At 38.0% G+C, this 7,648-nt stretch overlaps 1 long non-coding RNA gene across 1 annotated transcript; it reads right to left on the minus strand.

Moving 5' to 3' along the window:
- Window positions 1-3,496: 3,496 nt before the first annotated feature.
- Window positions 3,497-6,708, minus strand: LOC123732977 (uncharacterized). The gene is made up of 3 exons (XR_006763547.2): window positions 6,576-6,708; window positions 4,299-4,532; window positions 3,497-3,574 (listed from the first exon to the last, which is right to left on the minus strand). It is a non-coding gene; the product is annotated as an uncharacterized LOC123732977 (long non-coding RNA).
- Window positions 6,709-7,648: the final 940 nt, after the last annotated feature.

A 7,648-nucleotide genomic window follows, 5' to 3' on the forward strand; every position in this document is an offset into this window, starting at 1 on the left:
CTGATAATACTGACCTCAGAGTCTCCAGTTTACAGTGGGGATTCCCCAGTACAGCAGAGAGCAGCTTCACTCCTGAATCCTTTAGGTCATTGTTACTCAGGTCCAGCTCTCTCAGGTGTGAGGGGTTTGACCTCAGAGCTGAGACCAGAGAATCACAGCCTTCCTCTGTGACTCCACAGCCTGACAGCCTGCAAAGAGTCTAATCATATTAAAACCACACTGCTATTCTTTGGAGACAAAGAGATCATTACTTCAAACACATTGTTAATTTAGTGTAGAAGGACAATGGCAGATGCATTTGGTTAATTCTCCCAAACAACATATAGATTCTTCTTCTGTCTCCTAGAATTGTATGGTCATATTGTTATACTATACTAATGTGAAAATCAATGCATTTATTCAATGTTTTCAATATAATATTATACACATATTATAATGCATATTTTTCTTTAACCTGAATATTTCTTCCTGATGAATACTTCTTATATGTCATTTTATGTACTCACAGAACAGCTCTGGAGGCTTTGACCACTGGCAGCAGCCTCAGAAGACCTTCCTCTGATCTGGAGTATTTCTTCAGGTCAAACACATCCAGCTCCTTTTCTGAAGTCAGCAACACAAAGACCAGAGCTGACCACTGTGCAGGTGACAGGTTGGGTTTTGAGACACTTCCTGAGCTCAGGTAGCTTTGGATCTCCTCCACTAGAGAATGGTCATTCAGTTCATTCAGACAGTGGAACAGATTGATGCACCTCTCTGGAGAGGGATTCTCCCTGATCTTCTCCTTGATGTACTTGACTGTTTTTTCATGGGTCTTTGAGCTGCTTCTTGTCTTTGTCAGTAGATCTCGTAAGTGCTTCTGATTGGACTCCAGTGAGAGTCCCAGAAGGAAGCGGAGGAAAAGGTCCAGGTTTCCCATCTCACTGTGTAAGGCTTTATCCACAGCACTCTTGTAGAAAGAAACTTCAGACTTGTCTCTGAACAGCACAGAAAGGTTCCTGGACGTTGATTGCGGTTCGGCCATTAGATTCTCATTGTTGTTGATGAATGAGAGGAACACATATACAGCAGCCAGAAACTCCTGAATGCTCAGATGAACAAAGCAGTACACCTTGTCCTGGTACAGCCCACAATCCTCTTTAAAGAGCTGTGTGCACAATCCTGAGTACACCGAGGCTTCATTGACATCAATGCCAGCCTCTTTCAGGTCTTCTTCATAGAAAATCAGATTGCCATTCACAAGCTGTTGAAAAGCCAGTTTTCCCAGTGACAGAATGCTCTCTTTATTCCAGTGTGGACCTGTCTCTTCTTTCCCAAGATACTTTTCATCCTTCTGTTTGGTATGAAACACCACAAGGTGTGTGTACATCTCAGTCAGAGTCTTGGGCATCTCTTCTCTCTTATGTTTCAGCATGTGTTCGAGGACTGTTGCAGAAATCCAACAGAAGACTGGAATGTGGCACATGATGTGGAGGCTCCTTGATGTCTTTATGTGTGAGATGATTCTGCTGGCCAGGTCCTCATCCCTGAATCTCTTCCTGAAGTACTCCTCCTTCTGTGGGTCATTGAACCCTCGTACCTCTGTCACCTGGTCAACACACTCTGAAGGGATCCTATTGGCTGCTGCAGGTCGGGTAGTTATCCAGAGGAGAGCAGAGGGAAGCAGATTTCCCTTGATGAGATTTGTCAGCAGAACATCCAGTGAGGTTGACTCTGTGATGTCCCAACAGATCTTGTTCTTCTGGAAGTCTAGGGGCAGTCGGCACTCATCCAGACCATCAAAGATGAACAGAACTTTGTACTTGTTGTAGATGGAGATTCTTGATTGTTTGATTTCCATTGAGAAGTGATTAAGAAGTTCAATGAAAGTGTGTTTGTCCTCTTTCATCAAATTCAGCTCCCGAAAAGGGAATGAAAACACAAATTGAACATCCTGATTTGCTTTTCCTTCAGCCCAGTCCAGAATGAACTTCTGCACAGAGACTGTTTTTCCAATGCCAGCGACTCCCTTTGTCAGCACAGTTCTGATGAGTTTGTCTTGTCCGGTTAAGGGTTTGAAGATGTCGTTACATTTGATTGCAGTCTCTGGTCTTGCTTGTTTCCTGGTTGTTGTCTCAATCTGTCTCAGCTCATGTTCATTATTGACCTCTCCTGTTCCACCCTCTGTGATGTAGAGCTCTGTGTAGATCTTATTGAGAAGTGTTGGGTTTCCTTGTTTAGCGATCCCCTCAAATACACATTGAAACTTCTTCTTTAGATTAGATTTGAGTTCACGTTGGCAAATCACAGCAAGCTCATCTGAATGAAGAAATAACACAGAGGATATTAATATTACATCTGTTTTAATGCCTACAGTATTGTAGGACTGTTATAAAGTTTTACATTATAACAATTATTCTCTTAACTGACAGTATAAACGTGTAAGTGTTTTCATAATGCATTCCAGACTGGTGTGACTGATTATATTATTATTGGTATTATTGATGGTATTATTAATGTTGTCTCTCTCTGTCTCTCTCTCTAAATTAATCACCACATCACATCCCTTCTGCTACTTGATGAGGTCACTAGGTGTTGTGTTAAGGCTGCTACAATATCATTGAGTTACACAGCTACTTTAGCTGTACTTTAGCTACAGCTTTTAAATGTTATAAAACAGCATTCAACATGAGGCAGACAGATCTTACATTTCTCCAGTGTGTCAGCAAGCTCCTTCTGGTTCATTTTCCTCAGGACGTGCAGTGTGATCTTCAGAGCCCCCTCTCTGGCACTGCTCTCCTGCTTCTCATCTTCAGCATGCACCACTTCCTCATCCTGCTTCTGACTCTCAAAGCCTTCTGGGAGTTCTGGACTAAGAATCCTCTTGAACATCTTCAGCTCGTTCTTCACAAATGTCATCATTTTCTCTTCAAGCATCTGAAATAAATAAAGTAAATAAGTTAAGCAAGAGAAGAAATGCTTTCTCATTAACACAATAATGAATAATAAATAGTAAACATAATGAATAATAAACAGATAAACTTTACTTGAGGTAAACAAAAACAAATGTAGATAACAGGACCACATACACTGAATATAGAGTCCAGGTCTGTTTGATGACTCTGGGAAGACTGACCACTGAGAATCTCTGACTCTGATCTCTCCTGTTGGTTTCTGTGGACAAAACATGAGATTACATCTCCTCAACCAGGGAGTACACACACACACACACACACACACACACACACACACACACACACACACACACACACACACACACACACACACACACACACACACACACACACACACACACACACACACACACACACACACTGTTTTAGGACTATGAAAATGGACTAAAGGATTAGCCTATTGATTATGAAAACAACCAAAAGAAATGTGAAAATGGGAGAGGAGAAATGACTAGAGACAGTGTTGTTTAACTCACTGACCATGACCCATGAGTTCTTCTTACCTTTGTTCAGTAGAAAAGTCTCCCTCTCTAAACATTATAGGAGGTTCCATAGACCGGTCACTCTTCATGGACACACAGCTGGGAACAGGGGAGGCTGGTCTCTCCTGCTTGATTGGTCTTCAACACAACAGAGACAAACATTACATCTCTCATCTACTCTGATCTCAGATGGGGAAACATAAGAAGAGTTCCAAAACGCTACATATCTCTTTACAGAAATGAGCTTTTATTGTTTAAAGAAATGATGTATTAATTATTACATCTCTCACAGACAAGGATTTGTTTAAAATCTATCACTTGATGGTTTCATTTCAGAGAGCGAAAAATCATGTTTTGTTGTTGCAAAATGCTGTATATCTCCCTCACTCTCAAATGTGACCGACCGGCTCAATTTGGTAATTAACTGAATAACTACATATATAGTGTTTTTGGTTTATGTAAGTTTAATTGTTTGTTATGCTATAAATTGTTTTTTTATGGTTGTAAGTGATAAAATTAACAAGAACATGGTATATTTTTCAATTCTCAGTAATTACTACTTTAGTAAGGAATAACACATTTTTTCAGTACTACTGCAGTTGCTAAATAATTCCAATAGATGGGAACATAAGACCACAATGACATTTCAGAATGTTAGTTTAGTTTTCTCCCTGGATACACCACCACTCCCGACGCTTCCTGCAGAACCCCTGCAGTACCTCCGCAGACCCCGGATTGAGAACCCCTGATTTAGCAGATGCTCTTATCCAGAAAGATTTACAGTAAGTGCATTCACCTTATTAAGATAGATATTTATTTAGGAAATAAACTTAATGAATTATTCATAAAATTGTTATCTCACCTCTTAGCTTTGGTGTTATGTCCCCCAGAGAGATGCATTTTGGAGGCAGGGCCCCTCTCCTCTCTCTCCACAGAGAGATGCATTTTAGAGGCAGGGCCCCCCTCCTCTCTGTCCCCAGAGAGACTCATTTTAGAGGCAGGGCCCCCCTCCTTCCTCTCCCCAGAGAGACTCATTTTAGAGGCAGGGCCCCCCTCCTTTCTCTCCCCAGAGAGACTCATTTTAGAGCACTGACCCCTGTAAACAGAGATCCAGCATGTTGGTTGTGGTTAACACAGTGACAACTAAACAGAGATCCAGCATGTTGGTTGTGGTTAACACAGTGACAACTAAACAGAGATCCAGCATGTTGGTTGTGGTTAACACAGTGACAACTAAACAGAGATCCAGCATGTTGGTTGTGGTTAACACAGTGACAACTAAACAGAGATCCAGCATGTTGGTTGTGGTTAACACAGTGACAACTAAACAGAGATCCAGCATGTTGGTTGTGGTTAACACAGTGACAACTAGTTCTTGACTGTCAATTGTTATCATGTATTCATTATTTCTTAGAGAAATAAAACATTTACTAACAGACACATAGAAACAGTCAGGTGATTTAATGTGATTTAAAGCATCACATGAACATGTAGTTGTGACATTTCATCTTCATGGTAACTGTCAATAATAATAATAAGTCACTGTTTGTTTTAAGGTAGTTATAGACAGTACAGCAACAATAATAACAATAATAATAATAATAACAATATTAATAATAAGTCACTGTTTGTTAAGGTAGTTATAGACAGTACAGCAACAATAATAATAATAATAATAATAATAATAATAATAATAATAAGTCACTGTTTGTTAAGGTAGTTATAGACAGTACAGCAACAATAACAATAATAATAATAATAATAATAATAATAATAATAATAATAATAAGTCACTGTTTGTTAAGGTAGTTATAGACAGTACAGCAACAATAATAATAATAATAATATTAATAATAATAATAATAATAATAAGTCAATGTTTGTTAAGGTAGTTATAGACAGTACAGCAACAATAATAATAATAATAATAATAATAATAATAATAATAATAATAATAAGTCACTGTTTGTTAAGGTAGTTATAGACAGAACAATAACAATAACAATAATAATAATAATAATAATAATAATAATAATAATTCACTGTTTGTTAAGGTAGTTATAGACAGTACAGCAACAATAATAATAGTAATAACAATAATAATAATAATAATAATAATAATAATAATAATAATAAGTCACTGTTTGTTAAGGTAGTTATAGACAGTACAGCAACACAAGGCCATGTCTCACACGTATTTGTATTCACTAACAGTAGGCTATTTATTGTCTTTCAATCTGTTCTTTTCTAAACATATCTGAGAATATAGACAGAAGGGCTAAAACGGGCATGATTGATCCAAGGAGGAAATTGTTGAACCATTCAGAAAGGTTTTTTGCATCAAGTGAGAGATTTTATATTATTTAAAGTAGACTAGGTTATAATGTATAATAGCAGTTTGTTAGTGATATGCAGATCAAGGTCTATACCTCGGCTATAGCCTACATATCATAGATGACCAGTCTAAACCTGTTCAGATCAACATAATGTTATAGTCCTACCAGTAGCAGGACAGAGAATGTACTGTATATAACCTACATATCATAGATGACCAGTCTAAACCTGTTCAGATCAACATAATGTTATAGTCCTACCAGTAGCAGGACAGAGAGTGTACTGTATATAACCTACATATCATAGATGACCAGTCTAAACCTGTTCAGATCAACATAATGTTATAGTCCTACCAGTAGCAGGACAGAGAATGTACTGTATATAACCTACATATCATAGATGACCAGTCTAAACCTGTTCAGATCAACATAATGTTATAGTCCTACCAGTAGCAGGACAGAGAATGTACTGTATATAACCTACATATCATAGATGACCAGTCTAAACCTGTTCAGATCAACATAATGTTATAGTCCTACCAGTAGCAGGACAGAGAATGTACTGTATATAACCTACATATCATAGATGACCAGCCTAAACCTGTTCAGATCAGTTCACAGAGAACATCAGGTTTGTCGGCATGATAAGTGATCATAGCCTTATAATAGTTTGTAGGTAGTCTAGACCAACAGTACGAGAGTCTGCCCGTCTTTCCTACATACCAACACATTTATTCAATGTTACCGAGAAATATGTGCCACAGTTTCAACAGCCATTTTTGTAACTGCGTAGACAACACACTTACTTTCACGTTCATATGAGGAAATCACAAAACTTCTGACAGTCACTGGTGCAGCCGCCTGTTTTCTTGCAGATGAAGTAGCTTTCACAGGCAGCTCATTCAACCAGCCTAAACAACAGTAAATACAAGATGTCAAATGGTCAAAAGTGAATCTCAATAGAGCCACATACATTAGAGAGAGGTATATTGCTGCAGATGTTGGATCTTAATTTGAGCCAGTTTGCTACACCAGGAAAATAATCCTGCAGAAACAGGACATTTGAATTATTGTATGGATTATAATTAATGAACAGTTATAAAATGAGTATGTGGAATTTATCATCTTCAGAAACCTTTTCTAAAGTTTAATTACACTCAAATACACTACAAGTTTAGTTTTTCTGCATCAGGGTGATCAAATTAAGATCTTACATCTGTACAGAGTTTATGTCTTTATCTGAAAAGGGCAGTTTGAGTTATTAGCGATAACATTGCAACTGTCAGCTGATGTAAACCTCTGTGATTGGATGTTATAGACTCGCATACATATCCCCATGTACAATTATGTGTACAGATGTAGGATCTTATTTTGATCACTCCCTACTGCAGAAGAACGTTCCTGCAATGCAGGAAATGTAAAACTTGTAGTGTATTTGAGGATTAAAAAGGCTTCTGAAGTTTGTAATTTCCACTTAGAGATATCAGACTTAAGTATCAACCCCTACAAAAATGTCCATTAATTATAATCCCCATGATAATTCACATTTCTTGTTGCTGCAGGAATATTTTCCTGCTGTAGTAAACTGGCTCAAATGAAGATCCTACGTGCAAATGTACTTGGTGAATAAAGCTGATTGTGATTCTACAAAGGTTGAGTCTCTAGATTCCCTTGCTGCTCTGGAGAAATAATGACATGGTTGTCATGGTGATTTAAACTGGGACCTGGTTACCTCCCAACTCTGATGTCATTTGTTACATTTCACCCTGTTGATAAAGGCAGCTACAAGGATGAACCCAGAAGACAACTCTAAATCAACACTCACTGATATTATCCTGAAATCCTTTCACTCATATTGTGGTGTCTCTTCGTTTAACAG

This window comes from Salmo salar, unplaced genomic scaffold, assembly GCF_965601325.2.
Source record: "Salmo salar unplaced genomic scaffold, fSalSal1 ptg000117l, whole genome shotgun sequence".
Taxonomy (NCBI): domain Eukaryota; kingdom Metazoa; phylum Chordata; class Actinopteri; order Salmoniformes; family Salmonidae; genus Salmo; species Salmo salar.